Here is a 26777-nt window from a genome sequence, read left to right as displayed (position 1 = left end):
GAAGTTCTTGAATACCAGCATTATTTATGTAATATTTCACAGGGTAACAGATGTTTTTAGCAGTGTCATTCACCAAAATATTGCTAAATCTTGAAATCCCACATGACACTCGCCACAATGATGCTGACCTTGGCATTCACTGTAATCCATTTAATCCATTTCAGTATTTGCTCAACCACCACATAAATGTACATACACACAAACATGCACATACATGTTTAACTGAAATTGCACAAATGCAGAAATCATTTGTTTTCCACTGTTGTTTTAGTTTAATAAGTTAGTGAATCAACATAGGGACATTGAGATGAATATTAAGAAGTAGAACTCCTCTCCATTATTCCCCCACTGGATGTTTTGCATCCTCCTGTCCTTCTCTAGTTTCATGAATCTGCAGAGTGTGTCAAAGAATTGGTTGGTAGGTGGGGATAGGATTTGGATAAAAAATGTGATGCCTTGGATAAAGAAAATATGGTTTTTAAATGCAGTAAAATATTTCTCATCCTTAAAAGCCAAGGACCTGAACAGACACTTCTCAGAAGAGGATATACAATCAATCAACAAATATACGAAAAAATGCTCATCATCTCTAGAAATCAGAGAAATGCAAATTAAAAGTACTCTAAGATACCATCTCACTCCAATAAGAATGGCAGCCATTAGGAAGTCAAACAACAACAAGTGCTGGTGAGGATGCGGAGGGAAAAGGTACACTTGTACACTGCTGGTGAGACTGAAAATTGGTGCAGCCTTGGAAAGCAGTATGGAGATTCCTTGGAAAGCTGTGAATGGAACCACTAATTGACCCAGCTATTCCTCTTCTTGGACTATACCCCAAAGACCTAAAAACAGCATACTAAAGGGACACAGCCACATCAATGTTTATAGCGGCACAATTCACAATAGCTAGACTGTGGAGCCAACCTAGATGCCCTTTAATGGATGAATGGATAAAAAAAATGTGGCATATGTACACAATGGAATATTACTCAGCACCAAAGAATAATAAGATCTTGGCATTTGCAAGGAAATGGATGGAATTAGAGCAGATTATGCTAAGTGAAGTTAGCCAATCCCAAAAAATCAAATGCCGAATGTCTTCTCTGATATAAGGGGGGGGGGGTGACTCAAAATGGGGAAGAGAGAAAGAGTATGGGAAGAAGATTACCTCTACATAGGGAAGAGGGGTGGGAGAGAAAGGGAGGGAGAAAGGGAATTGCATGGATGGTGGATGGAGACCCTCATTGTTATACAAAGTACATGTATGAAGATGTGAGGAAAAAAAGAATAGCATTACCCTATATTAGGTAGAGAGAAGTGATAGGAGGAGAAGGGAGGGTTTGGGGAGATAGGAAGTATAGTAGAATGAAACAGACATTATTATTACTGTGTGTATATATGTGAATGCATGACCAATGTGATTGTGCAACCTGTATACTCAGAAAAATGAGATATTATATCCCATCTGATTCAAATGTATGACATGTCAAGGCCATTGTACTGCCATGTGTAACTAAGTAAAACAAATAACCCCCCCCAAAAAAATTCAGACTTCAGTTTCATGTATATAAATCCTATATATTTTTTTTTAATTAGGTTGTTTTGGCACCTTCAATGGCTCCACATTAAACAAATTAAGAAAAAAATGAAGACTATTCTGCCATTTGAAGCCATGTGGACCCACCTAGAAGACATTATATAAAGTAAAATAAACAAGTCAAAGAAGGATAAATATTAAGTGATTGCACTGGTGTGAGGTATCTAGTATAATCAAACTCATAGAATAAGAGAATAGAATGAAATGTTAATTTCCAGGGAACCGAGGCAGGGGAAATAGTTTTTTAATAGGTACGATGCTTCCGTTGTTCAGGATGAGTGAATTCTAGCAATATGCCATTACAACATATTACTTACAGTTAACAATATGGTATTTTGCACTTTAAAATACGTTGTGAGTGTCGATCTCATATTAAGTCTTCTTACCAACACGCACGCATACATGCAAACCCATAATGGTACACTTGGAATTTGGGGAGGTGATAGGTACAGTGATACCCTGGTTGTTATAATGGTATCATAGATGTAGACTTATTAAATGTGTGAAATTTTTATATCAATTTGTGGTATTCAGCTTATTGCTGCTGTTACCAAAATACCTGATGGGAGCAACTCAGAAAAAGAAAGATTTATTTTGGCTCATGGTTCCAGACTTTTCTGTCCACAGTCAGGTGACTCCATTGCTTTGGGCCTGTGATGAGGCAGAATATCATGACAGAGGAAAGCTGCTCAGATTATGACAGCCAGCAAGTAGAGAGAGAAAGGGCATGGACAAGATATAGTCCTAAGGGGACACACACACACACACACATAATAACCTACTTCTCCCAACTACAGCCTATATGCATACAAATTACCACTTAGTGGTCCATTGAAATGATTAATCCACCAAATGATCAATTGGCTGGTGTGGCTAGAGCCCTCACCATCCAATCATTTTCTAAAAACACCCCCTCTGGACACTGCTGCATTGGGGATAAAGTTCTTAGCACATGAGACTTTGGAGAACATTCCAGATATAAATCATAACACAGTTGTGTCTTAATAAAGGTTAAAACATACCTTAATGTACCTTAAAGGTTAAAACATATCTTAAAAATAAATATTTTTATCATAATTGATACATAGATCTTGAAGATACTTTTGACATTGTATTAGCTAGTTCAGTAAGACCTTATTGTTTAGTACATATGAGAGAAGACATGTATCATATTACAAATTATTTTCTTTAAAATTTTTTTTGTTTCCTTTGTAATCAGTTATATTTTATGCATTCAAATATATTATGCTGTCAACAGAATAACAAAGGGATCCATGGAATAAAATGTTTAAGAACTTCTGCTGTAGGCACTGTAAGATGAATTTTTTGATACTTTAATCTTATTTGATAGGCATATTTTCTTGATGCTTTGACAGCTTCCAATATAGAAATTCAAGGGCTATCGTTAGCATGGTCTAGGTGCCATGACCACTCCTGTGAGATCTCAGATGAAAATTCCCATATCCCACTTTATTCTCAAGACAATTCCCATCTCCAAACTCATTCTGGCTTCTAGTTGCCTGCACATTTGCACATTTACCCCTTCTCTTATTTTAATTGATTGCAGTCATTTACCTTGTAAGCAGTGTGAAAATCTGGGTTCAAGCCTTGCCTCTTTCACTTACTAACATTTTTAGGTAGCTACTTAACCAATCTGTGCCTCAGTTTCCTCATATGCATGGCTATATTATTTTATTTATTGGTGCTGAAAATTAAATGAATTAATAATTTGAAGTGCTTAGATGGGTATCTGGCAAGAAAATAATCCTATGTAAGTGTTTGCTACTAGAAGACTCTCTTCATGAGTTTTATAACTGTGTAATAGATAACTATAATTTTAAAAGTCAAGGTACTGTTTAAAAACGGAAGCCCAGTATTATATGCCACATGAGATTATCTTTGCTTTGCCCTTATTCCAGCTGCTGCTAAGGCAACCAGCAATTTGTGGGCTCTTACTGACACATGCAGATCCATCCTGATAGTACTTCATGTCTTTCTCATGCTACAAACCTCTCATGTTGTGCATTGGAACTTTTCTGTTGATGTAGAGATTTGGAGGCCCTATGAATGTACCTGTACAGTTAAAAGCCCAAGTCAGAAGCATAGGGTAGTTAATATCCCAAAGGAAGTTGTTTATGAATGTATTTTCCATGTTTATTGGAGACAGAAGAAGTTCTTTTCCAGAAGTGCTCTTCTGGATTTGAGTTTGTTTCAATTCTCCCCAGTGTCTCTGATAGTACCATTTTCAAAAGGCATGCAGAATGTCTGATTTAATGACAATGCTGCTTTACATCAAGGAATCCATTGGAAAGCACAGAAGAAAAGGAATATATTAGCTATTGTTTCCCCTATCACCCAGAATTGGCCTAATGGCATGATAATGGATTGTCTATTCAAGATTTGGCTATGCTTCTGGGTCAAAGAAAACAACTGTAGTTTCTGGGTGCAGACCTCCAAAATGCAGTACATGAGCTGAAATAATTTCCAATATATAATTCTGTGCTTCAGTAGCTAGAATATATAGCTGTAGGAACCAAAGGTTGGAAGTAGAAAGGTCCATTCACAGTAGCTCCCAGGGACCCATTTGGTTTGGAAATTTGTGCTTTCCATCCCATAACTTAAATCTCTGTTCCAACAGTGTTCCCAATTCTCAGAAAGGTACACTACCCTTAGGAGATAGCAAAGAATTTATTTGATGAACTTGAAACTGAGATTAACATTTAGGTTTTTCAAGTTTGTCATGCTAATGGACCAGCCAGCAAATAAAGAAGCTACTGAGCTAATGAGCTAATCATCTTTTATTGCTATGGGGAAATAGGGTTAGTGCTACATAATGACAGGAAGGGAGATGTGTGTCCAGAACCTGAGGGATTAATCTGGGCATCCCTTGGTTCTTCCATGACGAGTAGTAGTGGCAAAGACACAATTCTATTATTCATAGCCCAACAAAGTCAAAAAATTTAAGGTTAAACTCTCCATGCAAACTCACATTCAAAAAATGTGGTTCACAAATGGATTAAAATGTTGAAAAAGGAGTAGAGTTAGAACACCTAAGGAAACTCTGAGATGCTTTAGCACTTGATTCTGATGTGGAATTTAGTGGCACACACTATTTAATAACTATATATTCTCACCATGTTTGCAGAATAAACGTGGATTTCCTGTCAGTTTGATAGCATAATGTGAATATTTTTGTTTCATTTGTATTTTTGTGCTGGTACCCTGAAGTGATTTGTGTGGGGGTGGGCCCAGAATAATTGTTTGATTAATTAATGCCTGTTAATTCATTCATTAGCTGTTTTTATTTCCATCCACACCAAGTGAGCTAAAAGCTTGAAAGGAAGAAAAAAAATTGGGGCAATTGCCCATTATAGAAATTCACGTTAGAGTCACTGATAAACAGTCTAATTACCTAGTTTTTCCATGAACTCTGGGTTTTAGAGGGTTTTATCAGGACTATGCTAAAGTGTTCTAAAGTAGTCAGCATGTTTTTTATTTAATAGTTATTTTCAAAAAGACTTTCATTGTTTAAATATTTTTCATGTAAACACTATTTATATTATCATTTTGACAAATTATGGGGTGAAAGCACAGGGTTTTCATATAATAAAATAAATTGCTCATGCAATTCTATGGCTTCTTGATGATCACATAAGCAAGATAAAGAAATTGAGCTTAAGTTCCAGTTCTATCATTTTCTAAGGAAATGATGTGGGCATGTTATTTTACAATTTTGTTTATCATTAAAAAGGGAATGACTTCAATAATAAAACAAAAGAAGAGTAAAAAACTTTAACACTCTGAAAGAACCTGTCTTCAGGCAAGTTATGAACCTCACTGTGTTTTGGTTTTCTGATCTGTCAAGCATGGATAATAGCATCTACTTCACAGAACTGTTGTAAGGACTAAGTTAATATATATATTAATATATATATTAGAATATATATATATATTACTTAGAATTGTCTGGCATGGAATGAGGAGTGTTTTCCACACCAACACTGTGCCAGCTATTTCCTGTATATTATCTCATCTATTTACCCCTGAACATTTGTTGTTATTTTTGTCACCTGATTTATAAATGGAGAACCTGAGTCCTAAGGAGATTAAGTTACTTGGTGAAGGTTTTGGAGAAAATAAGTGGCAAAATCAGGTTCTTTTCAATTATGTGGCTTCCCTAACCAGCACTTGATTAATTTCCTGCAAATGTTCTAAGAATTTTATGAGATAACTGATGCAGAAATAATAGGGGCATTCTGAACTGCTGTACATAAATTAAGGTTTAAAATATTATGCATAAATAGTGTGGTTATTTTATAGTTACTATTTATAAATTCTCCAATTGGCATTTCAGTGACAATACAATGTTTAAGGAAATTGACATCATATTTTATTTTTTTAAAATTTAGCTCTTTCTTAATTGGGGCGTTTTCTTAAATTTATTCTTTGAATAATTTTGTTCCTCTTATAATTCTAGAAATGGATTTGGCCTCCGACCTAATAGAGTAATATGTTGGGTTAGATTCTAGCGTCAATACAGCCTTGTGTGACAGGGAAGGAAACTGAGGCAGTTCAATGCTATAGAACAGGAAATTGGTAGGGGACATAATAAATCTGTGAGTGTATTTAGGGCTCTTTTGAGATAAAATAGATGCTAATGCCACAGAAAAAAAGAACTCATTTTCAGTGCTGCATAGTTGGTGGTATGATTTGGATTTGTGGTGCCCCTCCCTCCCAGCCCTCCCGAATGCTTCTGTTAATACAGGAATATTCAGAGGTAAATGATTAGATTGGGAGAGCTGTAAGCTAGTCAGTCCATCCTAGTTTGAATGAACTGACTGACTGGGTGATGACTCTAGACAGGTAGGGCATGGCTAGAGGACATGGGTCACCAGGGGTGTGCCCTGGAAGGGTACATCTTCTGCAGCCCCTTCCCCTCTCTCTCTGCTTCCTAACCCTGCCATGAGTTGAGCAACTTTCTTCCTCGGGCCCCTTTTTCCATGACATTCTGCCTCACCTTGGGCCCAAAGCAAGGGAGTCAAATGTCTATGGACTGAGATGTCTGAAACCATGAGCCCCAAGTAAACTTTCCTTCATCCAAGTTGTTCTTACCAAGTATTTTGGTCACAGTGACTCAAAAGCTAACTAAAGTAGTTGCATTTATTTATCTGTTTTGCAAATGTGTCCATACTAGGGAAATTTGTGGGTGACAGACTTGTGAAATATTCTGAATCAAAGTGCATTCAGATGTAGAAGCGACATTATAGGGTTGTTGTAGAGAATGAAGAAATATAAGAAGAAATAAAGAAGGGCCAGGAACACAGTATCTGACACATAGTCATCACTCACTAAATAGTTATTGTTAACTATATTTCAGTGAGGCTTTCACTCTGTGAGAAACTTCCCCATTATTTCTGGAAGCCACAAGGGCATATCCCATGTGGTGCTCACAGACAAGTTTGCTCAGTATGACATCACGGTTTTCCACTCCCTACTTCCCTTGTTTGCAACCTGCTTCCAGATTCTTCATAGCCTTCTGGGTTGTAGGAGCCTCCTCCCCACTGCCTCCTCATGGTGGTTTTCCTGTTGGTTCTGAAGTGCCCCATGATTCTCTAATTGCATGGTGGTTGTGTGGAGTATCTAGTGTACTGATGAGGCGGTGCCTCCCTCCTTTGAGACTGAACTCATTTCTGGTGTCTCAAAGTTCTGGCAGCAAAGTGACTACCTCATTTCTCAGCATTTTACACATAGGCATAAATCTTTTAGGTTGTCTTGCTCATGATCTTCAAGGGTGGAAGGATCAGTACGTGGGGGTTTCCTTGTAAGGCAAATTTGGTTGAAGGATAATGTTCTGTCCTTAATTTTGCTTCTTTGCCTGCCAGGTTTTCACTTTTCTTAAAATGAGTGCCTTCCTGGAAAGCCTATCCATTTCTCCTATGAAAATGGAAAATGCAAACCCGAGATGTGCCCCTTCTACATACCTTTCAGATATTTCTTAAAGTCATTAGTAAATAGTTCTCATCATAAAACCAAATCTGAGCTCCAAAAATGGAACATGTACAGTAGCTAGAAAAGAAAGGGTATTTATCATGGTAGAAGACACTGGTAATTTTTGTTTCATTTGAATATTTGTAAGTAGCCTCTTTTTAGTTCTAATAGAGGTTCACTTTTATGACTTAGGGTGATATTGCTTAGTCTAATTCTTTTGTCAATAAAGAGCTGTTTTTATTGAAGGTCATTTTTTTCTTTAGGTTTTCTTCTAAACAACACAAGTAGATCATGTTGCTCACTCTCCTTCAGGTATAGGACAATTTGTTCTTCTCTTTTGTGGGTTTGAATAAATGATGGCTATTCATGTTTGTGTAGAAAAATAGTGAATACTTTGGAGTTTGTTGTAAAAATAGCTCTAACTGATGAGTTTGTTGGATGCTCCACATTTTTAGGAGGAAGAAGGGGATTTTCATACTTCGTTAGGTATGCTTCAGGCAGAATCAATTTGCAAATAATTTGTTGTTAGTAAGTTATGCAGGGCAAAGTTGAAACCAAGAAACCAGAAGAAACTCAACAGGCACTAAATATTTGCTCTTGACCTTGTGCCACTGTTGTTCCCATCATGACAAGGCAGGGGCATGTTTGTTCTGCAATGTCTATTCAGAAATCTCAGTTTTGTATCAATTCTAACTTTTATCAGCAACTCAGTAATATTCACTTCATAGTCTTCATCTACCTTGTTTAACTACAACAGTACAAATAATTTGATGATAAAGACCCTTGAATGTTTAGAGTATTTTATTTTTCTAAGGTGTTTATTCTGCAAATCATTAAAACAAATGATTGGGTTATGAGTCTATTTTTAATAGCATGCAAGAAAGTCAGTCTCACTTGTTTTTTGAACAACCACAGAATAAGTTGTCTATAAAACTATAATAGTATCTGTAACTTTTCCTAGATAAAAAGAGATTTAAAACCTTGCAGGTTCAAATCTCCTAAACCCAAGATAACTGACTTTATACTCAAAAGCTCAAACTTTTTTTTCTTTTACTAAGCAATGAATATTTTGTTACAAAGATTTGGTGGTACCTCTCACCCCCAAAAGACCCATTAAGAGGCTTTTTCTTATTATTTTAAAACATAAAATATTCTTTCTAATTCCAAGCCTTCCTTGACTTAGCTAGCTCCTCTGTATTTTTCAAATTCTAGCTTACCTAATGTTTCTTACAGAAGCCTCTTTCTGGATCATAATTTTAGGTGTGCTAACCTCATATATATTCCAATAGGGCTGCTGACTTCTTAAAAAAAAATCTCCCTTATCATATATATCATTTGTATATATAAATTTCATGTTTACATCTTATTTATTGGATTTCTTTTTTAGAGCAATCCTCCTCGAGGAAACAACTTAAATTTCAAATAAGATATAAGAAAATAGTGTCCTGAAGACCCTGGGGGAGCAACACAAGGCAGGCAGATTGTGGAGGAGAGGTCAAAGTTGGCAAGAAGAAATCAGATCATGAGGAGTTTTTTGTCTTTTGGCTTTTATGCTGCGGGCAAACTGTTATGGTTTAGATATGAGGGGTCCCCAAAAGCTCTTGTGTGAGACAATGCAAAATGTTTGGAGTGACATGATTGGGTTATGAGAGACCTAAACTAATAAGTGCATTGATCTTTAGATTTGGAAACTGGGTGGTAACTGTAGGCAGGTAGGCCATGGTTAGAAGAAGTAGGTTACTGGGGTCATGACTTTTAGGGTTTATATTTTGTCCTTGGAGAGCAGGACTCTCTTTCTCTCTGCTTCCTGTTACCATGTCCTGAGCTGTGGTCCTCTGCCACACCATTCTGCCTCATCTTGGGCCCAGAGCCATGGAATCAGCTGTCATGGAATGAGACCCCTGAAACTGTGAGTGCCAGATAAACTTTCCCCCCTCTAGTTGCTCTTGTCAGGTACTCTGGCCACTGCAAAGAAAAAGTTGTAAACAAAGATAGGGTACCTGAAGTCTTTCTGGTCCAATGAACAGACAACAGACTGGGGATACATTAACCATATACAAGGAGGGGGGTGGGTTTGATATGAAGAGAAGCAGATTTGGAAAGCTACAAGTTATGTGTAAAAAATGCTCTTTCAATCTCTGACTGATCCCTGGCTCATGACTCAAAGCTTCCCAAGTAACAACAAAAGGCAGAACAGAAATTGAGACAGAGTTAGCATACTGGGTGCATGCTACTCAAGAGACAGAGTTAGCATACTGGGTGCATCCTCATTAATTTTTGATAATAACAAAGCATCAGTACTTTGGGGGGGAGCTTGATAGAATCCCGAGTCCCTACAACATAGTATTCACCATGTCTGGACACAATACAAAATTATTCACTATATGGAGAATAGACTCAAAAGAAAAGGAATTCAGGAAAGTTAGATCAACTATAAAATGATCCAGATGATGGAATTAGCAGAGGCAGATTTTAAAGTAGTTACAGAATTATACTTAATGAAGTCAATGAAAATAAGCTGATAACACTTGCAAACACAGGAAATCTCAGAAAATAGAATGTGATGGTTAACCTGAATTTTTCACTTCATTGGATTATGAGATGTCTGGGATTCAGAGACTTCTGAGTGTGTGGATGAGGTGTTTCCAGAGATGATTGGCATGTGGGACAGCAAACTGAGTGGAGAGACCCACCTTAAACGCGGGAGGCACAGTCCTATAGGCTGGAGTTCCAGATGGAACCAAAGGTAGAAGAAGGAAGAAGCTGCTTTGGATGCAAGTTTGAATCTTCTTGATCTGATTTGTGGATTGTTGTTGCCATCAATTATGGGCATTGAACTCCAGCTCCAACACTCTTCCCATGTGATCTCTCACCCGCTAGAATCCAGCGAGTTTTCAAGCCTTCAGTCTCCAACAGGGCCTACATCATTGGTCCCTTTTTTTCTGAGCCTCCATCCTCTTGGCCTGAGCAGCTTCTGGTTCCTCTAAATCTCCCCTGTGGGGATGGCCACTGTGGGATCACCCAGCTTCTGGTCCTATGAACCAATCTAATAAATCTAATTTCTAATCATGCCTATACATTTCCTGTTCTGTTTCTCTGGAGAATCCCAATACATAGAAACAAATGAAAAGTCTAGAACTGAAATAAAATAACCAAGTTAGAATTCCCTGTATATGCTCATTAGGAGAATGGAGATGCTATTAGTGAATTTGAATATAAGTTACAGAAAGTGAACCTTAAGAAAAAAAAAATGAAAAATTTAACAGATCCTTTGGGATTTGTGAGGGCAATAATACTAATAATAGTACAAATGCATAGCATAATTGAATTGTTGAAAGCCCATGATAAAGAGGAAATCTTGAAGCAGCCAAAGAATAAATGACCTTTCATATACAAGGGAAAAAAGTTAATCCGTGATAAAAAAAATTAGAACAGTTAAAGTTAATCTATGATGAAAACAATCAGAGGGATGGGGACAGGAAAAGTCTGGAAATAGACATGAAAAAACCTTGGGGCTAATGATGTAGGTACACAGTTAAATTATAATTAAATTAATATATTTAACTGTGTGAAATTTAAATTTTAAATCAAAAGGAAAAAAAAAACAACTAAAAAATAAACCATCTCTCTGTATGTGAGGCACTTTGTTCTCATCATTGTATTCTTCTGCTGACTGTAATTTGTGACATGGAAGTAGATGCTCAGTAAATTTTCCTTGAGTTAAATTTAATTCTACATATTTATTTTTTTAATCTCTACTGACTTAATGCAGCTGAGTAGACAATGACCAAATTCCCAGACAATGAATACAAGAATGAAACAAGGAATCTGTATAATCAAGGGCATCATAGGGTAACAAGAATTCATAGTTGTTGTGGTGTGAACTGATAAAAACAATCATTAAGAGTGTAAGTTATAGGTTATAGATTAGTAAAAAATAGATTATAGATATAATATTTTGATAAGTGAGAAAAGTGAGATGAAGCAAGACCTGTCATAGACAGGCCTAAGACCCCATTTGCTGCCTTCTAGTAAAAAAAAAAAAATTTAAAGAGCTGTTTCTGAGAAACTGAAATGAAAGCTTTTTCTCCTTATAATATATTGTTTTCTGTACTGTATACCCCACAAGATGTACTCAACCCAGGATATGGTGGTCTTGGTGACCCAAGAATTTGAAGTAGATTCTGGCTCCCGCTAACCACCTGCTCAAACTCAAGATACAGTTGTCTAACACCTGCTTGAACCAAGATGCAGTTAACTGAGTTGCAGGTTAACTGCTTTTTTTTTTTTTTAGCTTCTGTAACTTGCTTGCTTGCTAACTGGAAAATTCCAGTCCTGCTTAGGGCTTGCAGGTAACTACTATTTTAGCTTCTGTGATTGGTTTGCTAGCATGATGCTGAGAAAAGCCCCTGAGCTGTGGTTTTCATCCTTACATTCCTGTTAGTCTGTAAACAAGTCAAGATGGCTCCCGGCATTTTGCAGAAGGAGTGGTTTGTGAAGTAAGGCCAGCGAGCCATTAAGTGTGGAGATTCCTTATTGGTTGACTGCTGTATGTAGTTTATGTTAATTAAGATAAGCTGTGTGGAATGTATATATACCCCTCCTGTCCTACAATAAATGGCTCCCACTCCTGCTGTATCGATCTACACAAGTTGTTAGTCACCCCCCCCCCCAAGACTTTTTGCTGCAGCCAGACTGCGGCAGATGGTGGCCCCTACCGGGAACCCCGGGACACTCAGGGGGTAAGTTGACGAGAAAAAGCTGCCCGTCCCTAGATAGGACGGGAGCAAATCTGCTCGTCCCTAGGCAGATAGGGGGAGAGGAAAAATGGCCATTTTGAGAAAATGGAGAGGATTGATGCAGTATGTTTGTGTCTTGTTTTGTCTCAGTGTATTGTATTGTCTTTGTGACAAAAATATGGAAGGGGTGAGAAGTAAATTACTAAGGGAAGAAGGCACCCCAAGTGGAACCAAGAATAGTTAGGGCATGTGTTGATGGAAGCCCAGGAACTCTAGTCAAAAAGAAGAAAGTTCAGAGTGCCGCAGTCCGGCTGCAGCAAAATAACCGGGGGGGGGGGGGGGGGGGGGGGGGGGGGGTTTGGGGGGGGTGTGGGGGGTGGGGGGGGGTGACGAATAACTTGTGTACGTTGATACAGCAGGAATAGGAGCCGTTTATTGTAGGGCAACAGAGCTATTTATACATTTTGCACAGCTTATCTTAATTAGCATAAACTAGATACATCAATCAACCAATAAGGCATCTCCACACTTAATGGCTCACTTTTGTTACTTCTCAAACCACTCCCTCTGACATTTTGCCAGGCACCATCCAGACTTGTTTACGAACTCTAACATTTCTCTGGCAAAATACCAGGTGTTATTTTGACTTGTCTACAGACCTTAACATCAGAGGATGAAGGATTATCAGGAAAAAAGTTGCAGCAAAAGGCTATTACTGAATACTTTTCACTACTGGAGGGTGCATGAATCGGTGCGGCAGCCACATGCGTGAGCTGGTCATGGCGCAGCAAGGACTTTCCAAGTGGCAGCAACAGGCTCTTCCAGCCTCCCGCCCAGGGAGCGGGATGACTCTGCGAGAGCCCAAATCCAGACCTGACTTGGAGGCACAGTCTCTTGCTCCCTGTGCCCAATGGCAGTTTGAGTCTGGAACACTCCCCGGACTCTCCCCGGGGCCATCTGGGGCTGCCTGGGACGCTGCAGGCGGAAGACAGCCCAAGTCCCTGAAGTTTGATCATTTCCAAGGCCAGTAACTACAATGGTTCTGTTACCGCTGTTGGCCGGTGACAAGTCCTTGCTTCCCCGATGTTGAAGAATAACACCAAAGAAGCACGCCGAGGCAAGGTCAGAGTAGAGATTAGAAGTTTATTAAAGGACAGCAGAAAAGACTTCTCCCGGAGGAAGAAGGGGACCCAAGAGGTGGAATCCAGTTAGCGGGCAAATGTGTTCCCCTTTTTATAGGTTTGGTGATGGAATGTAGGTTGGAGGGGTGGGACACAGGTGGGCCAAAAGGGCAGGAAGGACTTTTGGGATGGGCTTATCACTTCTCTGGGATGGGCTATCTCCAAATCTGTTGGGGGCTGTTCATAATACTTTGAGGTGGACTTTGGCCTAGGGCCTTTTCAGGACTTCATTAACATTCCATGAATTGTCCTGTTTTCCCTGAGTCATTCCCAGCATGGCCTCCATTTTAGATTTCACTTGATGTTAGACCCGATTTACCTAACTACACTGACTACCTAACTTTAAATCTGGCTTCAGTTCTCCCACACTTGGAAGCCAATGAATAAGGAGCACTATTAAGGCTTATTTCAAATGTAAAAAACCTTGAGATAATGTACTAAATTGTTCAGAAGGTTGTTTTCTTAGTGCCTGCTGGAATACTACAGGATTTTCTTTAGCATCATTGCCGGAGATCCTGCCTTCATCCCAGTGCCAGTGAGGACGAGGGTGGAAGAATTTCCAGTGTTGCTGAGAAGGGGACAAGACTTTGGATCAAGCTAGCTGCCTGCAGAACTTACCTGTGAAAGGGTGAAGTTTCTAAACTGCAAAGCATGGGTTAAATTCCTGAGGCAGTTAGGACAAGGCCCTACTGGCCATTTAGTTGAATTATGGCCTGGGGTCCTGTGCAACTCCCCATGTAAGCATTCAAGACCCTGTGCAGCTTGTCACGTAGATATTTAGGGTCCGAACCAATCAGTTTAAATGTAACCCCCTCCTTAGGAATGACCTATCACTCCAGCCAGCCCTGTTCCCGCCAATGAATGTACTAATCAAGTCTAAAAATTATTGTTTGATTTTCCCGAGGTGTAAGGTGATTTGTTAAAGGAAGCTGTGATGTATGCAAAGCCCCCCCCCAACCCCTGTCCTCCCCAAAAGTGTACTTAAGCATTGTTCAACCCCTGCTCTGGGCTCTGGGCTGCTCTCCTTTCTCGAGTGGGCACGGAGCCCCAGCATGCTGGTTCAATAAATCCCCTTTTGCCAATTACATGAAGCCAGTCTCTTGTGGTCTCTTCCTTTGAAGGTTTCGCCGGTCCCTTACACCTGGACTGTGGTTTCAGCTAGCTGCCTGCAGAACTTACTTGGACTGTGATTTACCTGGACTGTAAGTTAATCTATTGAGACACTGCTTTACCTGGACTGAGACAACAAACTGTACACAGGCAGGGAAATTGCTATTCTCCCATGGAGCTGCAGTCTCTATAGGTGGGTGACAGTCCCTGGCCAGGTAAATAAAGCTCTCTTTGATTTGAATTCGTATTTAAGAGAGTTTTCTGAAGTGGCTCCTCATAACATAGTGTGTGTAAATGTGTGCAATGTAATAGCATGTTATTACATGATAGCACATGTTACAGTTTATACTGTTTTAGAACTTATGTTGCCCTGAAATAGGACAGAAGAGGGTAGACACCCGAGAAATTTTCAGGAAGCAGGATTATTGACTGCAGGGTTCAGAGGTGGCTCTCACCTAAGAATTCTTCCTCTGAACAAAGATTTGGGAAATTTTTTGAACTTTATACCCACAGTGAGGAGGCGGACATAGGTTCACATGACATGTGCTTTCTGTTCCATCCCCTACACCAGTCACAGGTTTCACAAGTTTTTACCAAGAAAACGGAGATATTATCTTTTTTTTGTATAACAAGTTTGCAGACTAACTCTGTCATACCACTTGTGTGGAAACCTGGCATTTAGAAGAAAGAGGAAATTACCAACCACAATAACTTCTGCAGACATCCTGCTGATCTGACAAGAGGAGAAGCTTAATTATGGCAAGGGTCTTTTGGGTGGGGGGGGTTACTGGTCTGCTTCAGCCCTATATCAAGTGTGTAGTGTTAAGTTAGGAGCTTATATATATTAATATTATATATGTTAATACATTATCTCAAAGAACATATACATTATGTATAAGAACACTGCCAAGTAAATGCTATTCATTCTCCATTTTTTTTCCTAGTTGACCAAATAGAAGCTAAACATAGGTCAAGGATCAACATTATATGACTGATAAATGAGTAGCTGTGTCAGTTGGTATTGTAAGCAACAGTTCTTGATACAGTGAGTTTAATGATGACCTACATGTACAGATGTGGTAGGATAGGGTTATTAAAAAGGAATGATGAAGTACCCTCTAGTAATCTTAGGAACCATTACAACCCCTTAGGTCTGAAGGGACCAAGGCAGGAAATAGTGTTATTAGCCCCTGGTGATATCTGGAACTATGGAGGACTAGAAGGGCGGTGGGGAATCCAGTCGTGGAGGCATGCAAACAGTGCTCCTGCCAGCAACATAGTTTAGAAGAAGAAAAAGACAAAATGATACCCAACCCTTATCATTCTTGCCCTCTTAGTTCCCGACGTTGGTTCCCAATGGTTCAGTCCACTAGACGCCAACATTCAAAGGAGCTCTTGTGGCCACCCTCCCAGGACACAGAGCAGGTCAGAAAGGAGTACAAAATGGAATGGGGATGGGAGGTAACTGGAAATTGTCAAGCTTGTAGCTGTACCTGTATCTGATTCATTCCCTTATGTCTTATCTGCCCATGTTCTTTCTTACATATCCCATTAACTTTCATTTTAGACACAGGAATTTTAACCACAATTTTTTTTTCTTTTTCTTTTTCTTTTAATGGCTAGAGATTTGTTGAACTAGGCACTTCCAGTTTCTTTTCTAGCAGTCAGAGGTCATCACATAATTTCTGATTTTAAAGAGAGAGAGGAAGACGGTAATAAAACACCATCACTTAGGTTAGTTCTTGGATCATTAGCTCAGATACCCCTAACCATCTCTCAAATTCAGCACACACTTATCCCCAGGTTAGTGAACTCTTTTAGAACTTTCATATGAATGCAACTGAGTTACTAATTAAATACCACAAGGCTCACTGAAGGATGGTTACTCTTTAGTGTGACATTTTAGAGCATGGAAAAGGCAAGGACTAAGATAATTGTTCTCCAGCTTGCTAAATGTAATGCAGCTAAGAAAAAGGACTAGGGTGCAAGGTCTGACTTCAATTATTTCCAGCCCAGCAGGTCTTTTAGAAATGTGTTTTAGAACTGCCAGCCCTCTCCAATTGTCTAGGCTGCATTAGACCCAAACTTTTCCCTCATGAAATTCAGTTGAAGATGCAGGAAAAAAATGGAATATTCCTTTCTAAGTGTTAAACAACTTAATTAGTCTCACTGAGTTTCAGTTTGCTGTAGGCAAAATGTGTATCTCATATGATGGTTGTGAGATCTGGGATTTTTTTTTTTAAGTGCTGGGGATTGATCCCAGGACCTTGCACATACTAGGCAAGTGCTCCATCACTGAGCTGTATCTCCTAGTTTTGATTATGAGATTTAATGAGATTGCAAATCTAAAGTGTTTATAGCAGTGCCTGCAACATAATGAGCACTAAATAAGCATTAGGCATCATCATCATCATTATGATTTTTCTTTGGCCTTATTTCGATAATGAAGTCAATCGTTTTTCTATGTCTTCTGCTTGAAGGATTGGGAAAGCAACTCAAGCCTGGCTGCCCAGAAATCCTCAGCTGTTGCTTCAAAGAATGGTCATTAATATCCAGTGGCCACCATAACACATTGCCATAAATTGGTTGTATTAAAACAACAGAAATTAATTTTCTCACAGTTCTAGAAGCCAGAAGTAAAAAAATAAAGGTATCAGCAGGGTAGTTCTTTTCTCTAACGGAGGATCTGTTTTATGGCTCTGTCCTAACTTCCCAATGTTACTGGAAATTCTTGGTGTTCCTTGGCTTAGACAACCCACTCCATTCTCTTCCTCCATCTCTGTATCACCATCTCCTCTGTTTTTTCTTCCTTTCTGTATTTCATAAGGACATATATTAGTGGATTTAGGATCCACCTGGCTAATTAAAGACTATCTCATCTACAAATGCTCAGTTTAATTAGATATGCAAAGACTCTTTTTCAGGAAAGTCCTACTCACAGGTTCTAGGTAGACATTTCTCTTGTGGATCACCATTCAGATGGGTACTTGGTCCAAACAGGACTCATCTGTGGTCATCAAGCTCATCTCCTAGACAGCCTGCATAGAACTGAAGATGACATTGAGGAAAGTAGGTCCAGATGATGAGGCAACTTTGAAAAAGAAAGAGAAGGGGAGGGGAGAGAGACAAAGAGAATGAATCAAGGGAATGCCTGGATCCAGCTGAGTCCTAAGTCATTTCTCCCTCTGGGTTTCTCAATTCCATGCAAACTAAATTTGTTTTTAATATGTATATATGTTTTGTCCGTCTTTGTTTAAAATTGGTTTTTTAACACTTATCTTGAAAGAATTATGAATATACAACTTCAAATACTATCCAATTTAGTTCCTTCTTCTACCTAATTCAGATAGGAGGGGGAGGGGGCCTTTTATAAGGGGCTTCCTGGTGAATGTTCACTTCAGCTGAAGTTAAAATTGGGAAGACATTAGCCCTCTTACACTGTATGGTAGTTTCCTGCTTACCTGTGTCTCTCTCCTTTGTGTGCTCAAATCCTGTACTGTTCCTTGAAAAAGTGGATAAAGTCTTTGCATGTATTTGTTATAATATTATAGCAAACCTATATAGCAAACCTATGAGATAGATGATATTATTCTCATTTATAGAATAAGAAAAAGGAAGCTCTAAAAGTTTGTTTTGTCCAATTCCTTGTAATTGTAAATGGCTATTTCAAGCATTGACTATGTTTTCTTCATTGCTGTATCTCAAATATTTGTCCCAGGGTTTGGCACTTAGAGCAACGGTTCTCAAGGTGTATTCCTTAAGAGGCAGCATGAACATTGCCAAGGGACTCCTTAGGAATGTACATTATCAAGCTCTATGTATACATACCAAGTCAAAAACGCTGGGAGTGGGACACCACTCTAGGTGATTCTGGTGCATTAAATTTGAGGATCGATGAGTGGGTTATATTCACTAAGTGTGGAACACAATGAAAATGTGGACTAGAAATCTGGAAGTCTAAGTTGCAGGGAAAAAAATAGCATAGAGTCAATAGTTTTCCAAGAAATAATATGATTTCTAACATTAGTATAACAGAATGTTTGCAGGTGCTCTAAAATTACTCTTTTCTTATGTGATCTCAGTTAACAGCTAAGTTATTCCTTTGTGCATAGAGTTCTGAACCGGCTTTCAGTTGACCTCCCTGCCTTCCAGAGAATGGAGGACTCCTGTCTCTTTGCATCTGTGGTCCTGAACTCTGTTTTTGCTATCTCACAGCCTTTCCTTAAAGCACCAACTTTCCAGAAAAAAAAAATCATCTTTTCACACCATTTAGGCCATTGCTCACCTAATGGGACATATAATGTGATGAAATTGCCAACTGGTGGCTCAGATACGGGACAGTTCCCAGGAGTATAATTATACAGGCTGTTATTTAATATTTTATCTGTACCTAGTCCAAAGGCATGTCTATGGAGTTAGTTATGTTATGACAAGCTGTAGATTGGAACTGAGATTTTTGACACTTTTAAAATGGCAGAAAGTAGAATTACTAGATTTGGGGGTAAAAAGCCCAGCTATTTGATTTTAGAGAAAAAACTCATTATAGATGCAGGCATACAACAGAGAGGATAAGATTTTATTGAAAAACAAAAGTAAAAAGTAATAGCTCAAAATTTGAAAATTTGGTACAAACGTTTGTTTAGAAAACAATGTTGTGTCTTATGAATGTGATATTATATGTGGAAATGATGTAGAATGGACAGAAAGGTTTTTTTTGCAAAAAAAATTAAAATTATCTATTTCTAGGAAATCTCAGGATAACTTAGACCTTTTATATACTGGCCCTCCCTATGGAACATTGAAGTCCTACATTAGTCAGGATAGAATAAGGTTGTCGCAAAAACAAATGGACCTGGAAGTATCAGTGATTTAACAATAATAATAACAGAAAGATTAATTTCTTTTTGGTTCTATATGTTTGACACAGTTGGTAAGGAATTCATCTCCACAGACTTTCTAAAATCCATGCTGTTGGGCAGCTCTGATGATGTATAGTTTCATCCTTTGAACATGAACCTTCAGTGTTACCAGGGCAAAGCAGACACTCTCCATTGACTCTTCTATTTTCTTATCTGGTTCTGACTCTTCTTACTCTCCACTCATTAGTTAGAATTTATCAATGGTCTCACTTAACTGTGAAATACTTGGAAATATGAGGCAAGTTCATGGAATTTTTGGTGATTAGCAAATGTCTTTGCCCAAAGTACCTACTTGGTAGGTTAATCTGATCTTCTAGTCCATCCTATAGCTCAACTATATGGGCCTGATAGGACTTCAGGTCAAAAACTTCAACTCTCATAGTAAGTTGTCCCTATCTTCTTGGATAGCCAGAAGCTATGGATTCTCTTTCCATTGCTGATGTCAGGCTTCTGCCAAAAAGCTAAGAGATAAAAAAGTTGCCTAAGGACTTACAGGGGCTTTTTCTCCTATTTCTCTAGGACTAAGTAACTTCTTAGAATACAATTAAATACCCAGGAAGTACCATTTCTAAACCTGGTTAACTTCTATAGATATAACTTTGGTGAGTTAACTTTTATATAATGCCTTCACTGTTGATCTGCATAACAAATGCTCTAAATTCCTAAATGCCTTTTGCATAAAGACCTGTGGGATACCATTCTTTTAGGAAATGCAGTGGAATGCATTGGACTAGCTAGTTAGTTCTGGATTTCAGTCCTGAGTCTGGCAAGTTTTGTCTGTCCCACTGCAGAGAACTAAACTGAGGGCTAGTCCAGGCTTATGGAATCAGGTGTTAAGTTTGAGTTCCAGTTCTAACTTAATCTTCTATGTTTTGATTTACCCATCTGTAAAATCATTTGATTTACTTCTCTGTAATAACAGCAGCTATTATTATCATGAAGATTTTATTGGTTGATATGGGTGAAGCCCTTAAAACAATGCCTGGCATATAAGAAGTACTATATTGGTTAGTGTCTGCTATTGATACCTCTGGTTATTGGTGATGAGTTTTTCTTCCTCCCATGTTAAATTGTAGAGAAGCAGGCTGAGGCAAGCATATAAAGCAGGGTTTATTTAAAAAGGGGTAACACAGACTTCTCCTGGGAGGGAGAAGGGGACCATAGCTGATATCCAGGTAACCCCAGAAGTAAGGTGTTCTGCCCTTTTTATATGTCCTAGAGTTCCTTTGTTCTCTTGTTCTTCCTTTTATTCTCTCCTTCTTGCCTGTGTGACAAGGCTCAGGAGATGCTTGGTGGGATGGCCAAAAGGTGAAAAGCAGATAGGCTGGGAAGGCCAAGATGGAGTGATCTGGACAGTAAGGGACAACTTTTGTTAACAACTTTTTTTTTTTTGTTAACAACTTTTGTAACTCCCTGTAGGGAGGAACAATCCCTGGGACAGGTTACCTTAACAACAGGTTGGAGCAGGGGCAGGTTATGTTGATAAGGGAGGAGGAAGGACTCTGAAGGCATTTCATTTCCTCAGGGGGCAGTCTCCAACTTCCCAGACCCACTCCAATTGGCCTCCGTGATCGGATCTGATGTGATTTACCGATCTATACTGATTGCCTCTTTTAATTCTGGCTTCATTATTATTGTAATTAAATAACTTGATGTTTGTAAAGAACTTTTTTTACACAGTAAATGCTTTGTTACATTGAAACAGCACAAATTTAGACATTTGTGAAGATATCAGCTCTTTTATTATTAGGCATGTTCAATGTAAACCTTTGTAGCTTTCTCTCTTTGCCTTCTTAAGGAAATTCAGAACAAGATTTAATGCCCCGTCATAATATCTGCATATCATTACATATATTGACCTATACATGTTTATATAGAATCCTGCAATATACTTTTGAAAATAGACACATTATAATTTTTTAAGTAGTAGAAATATACCAAGACCAAAATACTTTTTAAAACATTATGCAATTATTTCATTTATTTATCTATTTATTGTAAGGCAGGTAGGACTGAAGAACTTTATGCTCTACACTGTCACCTGTCTTGCGGAGCCAACGGTTGTAGGAGTATGAGACTTTTTTATTTTTTTAAAGGAAGAAGCTAACTGAATAATACTTTTAAAAATACAAATTAAGTACCTGAAGGTTTTTCTAAAGTTTTTACAGTTATTGACAAGCTTTAATGATTGCTACTCAAGCAATTTTCCTCCTCCCACGCCCTGTGTCAGTCACCATTAGACAAACAGTTGTGCACTCCAAGTCCTGTTCTTCCAGAGAAGTTCATGGGATTAAATTCCCCACCCATCATATGTACAAAGGGGGAAGTAGAACTTGGGGCATTTGTTTCTGATCATATTGGTTTCATTTGGACTGGTTTGATTCCTTTGCCGAGTGAAGAGGCACAGTTCCAGAGAGATATGACTGCTGGAAAGAATTCAGCAAAATGAAAGAAAATATGGTCTGTGGCAGGTTGGATGTATTGAGTTCTTAGGAACTGTCAGAGGCCAAGTATATAATAAACTTGAGTAAATGACAAGATGATGGGGAAGAATAATTGTCCAGGGGTTTGTGGTGGGTATAAACACCTAGGAGAAAGAAGAAACGGAGGAGAGGATTTCCGACAGCATGGCTGGGAGCAATTGAAAGACAGGAGGTTCTCTTGCTGTTGAACTCAAAGCACTTATTGTTTATACTTTTCCTTTTGGAATTAGACTTTTGTTTTTTATTACCCAGAACATTTCCTGTATGGTTTTGTTTTCTCACCCAAACTTTTACCTGTGTATGTCTTATTTCCAAAATATGATTATAAATTTCAGATGGCAGGAATCACAGCTATCCTTCTTTGTCTTCCTATCAATGAAGAAATCACATGGTTCTAATCCTAGCCGTACTATTCACTAGTGGTACATACTAGGAAAAGTTATGTGACTTTTCCAAGTTTTCATTTCTTCTGCAAAATGGGGCAAATGATATCCACAAAGTAGAGCTTTAGGGAAATTTAATGATATATGTAAGGCATATTAAGCCAGATGTAAATGCCAGTTATTATTATTTTCCCCCCTCATAGTGGGTGATCCAGTACATATTATATAGTAAGTATAAACCACACTTAAAAGCATTAGTCAGTCCCATATACAGTATGTAAATGATGTATAAATATATAGTTTATATGTCTATTCCACTCTTTATATATAGAAATATATAAAGTAATTCATGTAGCCTATTTACATATTATAAGCTTCAACAACCAGTCACAAACTTTGAAGCTCTCCTTTTTAATGTAACATATGCCTATGCCTATTTTTTAAAACATACCTGTTTCCTCAGAAAATGAAATTAGTCTTAACATTTCCCTCTTGGGGGAGGACTGGATAAACCTATATGCCAATCTTATGGTCCAAGATTTGGCTGTGAAGCTGATTTGACTTTATCTTTGTGTCAGGAAAACACCAGGATTAACCAAAGCTAAACTAGGTCAAGTTGAACAAATGGACCACGGGAAGCTAGCTCTCTTTAATGCAGAAGGTTATAAGGAGGTGGGTTGATGTGACATAATGTAGATTTTTTATTTCCAGTTGCTATTTCTATAAGATCTTTCTTAATTGTAGAATCTGAATTCAGAGAGAACAATCAGCTATCAGTAATTTGCTTTTAAACTCTCTGCAGAGCTGAGAAACATTTTTTTTTTCCTTTAAGTACTCTCTCTTCTGTGAAGGGAATGAGGCAGCAGAGAGCAGGAGGGTAGGGAGCTGGTTTGCATGCAGTGTGGACAGGCAGATCAATCAGGCTTGAGCGAGTGTCTTAATCAGAGGCCTGCGGTTCACTGCAGTGGTGGCTGAGTGCTACCTCCTTGCCAATGGCATCTTTGGTTTAGAGAAGCTATTGATTGCTCCTTTCCCCTTCTCTACTGGGAGAGTTTCCGGCTGCAAGGTGATGTCAGGAGAAGGGCAAGAAGAGTGTTTTGTTAACTGTGCATGGGGATTCAGAGCAAGCCTCTGGTTTCCCACCAGCAAACACAATGCCACTTACTGCAGACTCTTCAGAATGGCGATGAGTTGGAGATGTTTGAGTGAGGAGTGATGAGCTGAGGATGCCAGCAGAAGGGAGGGAGAGTGATTCAGTGAGTGGATTAGAAGTGGATTCAGTTTAGACAAGAAAACAGTGGGCAGTGCTCTGAAGGAGGTCATGCTGAGTGCATTAACTCTGCCTAGAAAAAACAGGAGAGAGTTATTGGTTCAAAGAGGTTTTTTTTTTTTTTTATTTTCTGGAAAAATATAAAATCTGGAAATGAGGCGGCATCCAAGAATATATCGGATCTATTTGTAGCCCCTGAACATAAGTCACTATTTCTATGTGGACATTGGCAAGAAAGTAAAAACATTCTTCAAAACTGAAACCCACCAGAGAAGAAACCTAAATTATTTGAATACGAAATCAGGGGTGAAAAAATGTAGAATTTAATTATTCCTGATTCAGGGTTTTCCATGAGGATGAATAATTGAACACAATCAAGACATTTTTTTTCTTCAAGTCAGAGACATAGTGCTAGGGGTGAGACTCAGTGGGAGGGAGACAAACCAATTTGAGATTATAAATGAGATAACATAAATTTGTATATTGAATGGTTATAAAAATCAGGAATGATTCTTTACTGTCTGATTGTTGTTAAGCAGTTTTGAGTCACATACATAAAATGAGACAAATGCAGACTCCACATGCTAGAAAGTAGAAAACTGTGAGAGAAATGGAAAGCATTTTTAGAATGAAAGACATGAGTTAAGTTTTAGGTCAACTACATAGTGTGTTGCTCAGAATTTCTCATTTTTCTGAAATTCATTTTTTTTTACAGGCAATATAGGGATACATTTGCTAGCTATTCTCCCTCCCACTTTCCAAGTCTGCAATTATTTTTCACCCATCTCTGTCCTGCTCTGGGCTGGAGATGTTGACCTGTGTCATTGCACCCTTAGGTTTTCCTGCTGTCTGACTTCAGACTGAAACTAGCTCATGGGAGAAACCAGGAGCCACGGAAAGAAGAGCTCCTATTGAATGGACCTTGTTCTGGTTCCTCTTTCAGTTGGTGTCTAGTAACTTTATTTTCTCTTTTTGCCCATCATTGGGAAGGTCAGGTAAAACCTTCTCACTGCTGCTAATCACTGAGTGTCTCACATCCATGGTCAGTTCCCTTAATCTTGTCCATCATACATTCATTTGAACCATCAGAGGTGAATCTCATTTTCTGAAGAAACACTGATGGATACTGAATGCTTATAGAATTTTAAAGAAAATGTCAAAAAGGATTTGCCCAACAAATACAGAAAAACATATGCAATCATTCCTTATAAAGGCTGGTAGGGGCAGGGCATGGTGACACACGCCTGTAATCCCAGCAGTTCTGAAGGCTGAGGCAGGAGGACGGTGAGTTGAAAGCCAGCCTCAGCAAAAGCGAGGTACTAAGCAACTCATTGAGACTTTGTCTCTAAATACAAAAAAGGGCCAGGGATGTGGCTCAGTGGTCAAGTGTCCCCAAGTTCAACTTCCAGTATGCCTCTCCCCCCACAAAAAAGGCGAGTAGGTTTTATTCTGTGAATTCCCAAACTTGGTATGGTAGGATGTATCATGGACCTCAAAGAGATCAGGTCCTTATACCTGGAGTGTGTGACTGTGAATAGATATGGAAAAGGAGATCTGGAAGATGGAATTAAGTAAAGGATCTTGAGACTAGGAAGGTTATCTTGGATGTTCTGGTGAGATTTATACACCACCACACATGCCCTTTGAAGAGGCAGGCAGGAGCAAAATTGACTCGAGAGAGATGCAGACACTGACCAGTGATACTATGCTCTGTCACTGGCTTCAAAGATGGAGGAAGGAACGAAGAGTCTACAATTGTGGGGAATGTAGCTACAGAATCTGGAAAAGGCAAGGAAAGAGAGGCTTCCCTAGAGCCTCTGAAAGAGGCACATTCTGAAGGCACCTTGATTTTGCCCAGTGAGTTTAATTTGGAGTTCTGACTTCTGAAATTATGAGAGAATAAGTGTGTGCTGTTTTAGGTCCCTGAATTCTGGTCTTGTATTACAGAAGCCACGTGAAACTCACAGTGAATACACTAACGTTCAGAGATTAGCTTTCAAATTGCAGCTTCAGAATGCTGTTCTCAGTTACCACATCCCTTTTGGAGAGGCACTCCCGTGAACCACAGTATGAAATTGATGAATAAAATCGCAGTGATGATTCAGTAACTTCTAACTTGAGATACAACTCTCCTGTTGGCTAGTAGACTTGTTTAAATGAGCATTTCATTTTATCGCTATAGGCCTGGCAGATAGGCTGGGGAAACTAGTCCATCATTGAGGTGCGAGCATACTGACTTATAATGAAAATATGAAATCCTGACACATAGGTGAGAATGTTCAACATGTGTACAAGCGGGCTGTTTTTTTTTCTTGTTAGCAGACAAATTAAGAAAGACAGATCATAACTGAAGGTTGTTTGTGGAACATTGACTCTGAACAAGGGCAGTTAGATTAATTACTTGCTGAAAGAGAACAGGATAGGACATCCCAAGACTTGCCCAAGATTTGGAACTGGACAATTTTGAATGCCTGGGTCTGGAATTCTGTTGCCCACCTTCCATCTAGGAAAGGCCTTGCCAATGGGATTGGGATGACTATGTTTTATCTGTAAGGATCTCTCACCCTGCTCAATGGTCACTACCAAATTAACCTCTGTGATTCCTTCTCACAGATGGTGAGGTTTGGTGATCATACCTATTTGTGAATGGTTTGATTTGTGCTTGAATCAAGTCCTGCTGGCTTAGGATCCTTTTAAAGTAGTGTTGCATATCCCTTTATTTGTTATCAAAATATTAAGTGAAAAATCATATTTTCTTTATTTTCAAGTTATGGTGGGGGAATGTGGTTCAATGTTTTCTATACACAGATAACAAATCTTGTTATCAGAAGAGATAATGTACATAAAAGTATCTGCTGTGTACTTTATTGAGAGCAATCAATAAATGTAATTTCTTGTACCCATGTTCTCCAGTGTCTGGAGTGTAGTAAGGATATATCAGGAGGTTAAAATTCAGAACGGGAACCTCAGAACCTGTCATCCTCTGATGATCTGAAACATCTTGGGGAGGCAGAAAATCCACCACTTGAAGCTCTGCTTCTTTGTTCTTTTGATGAAACATATATTGTTCATGAGAAAAATCTATTTTTTTTCCATTCCACTCTGAT

This window comes from Urocitellus parryii, chromosome 6 (genome assembly GCF_045843805.1).
Source record: "Urocitellus parryii isolate mUroPar1 chromosome 6, mUroPar1.hap1, whole genome shotgun sequence".
In the NCBI taxonomy this organism is placed as follows: Eukaryota; Metazoa; Chordata; class Mammalia; order Rodentia; family Sciuridae; genus Urocitellus; species Urocitellus parryii.
This window is presented reverse-complemented; position numbering follows the sequence as displayed.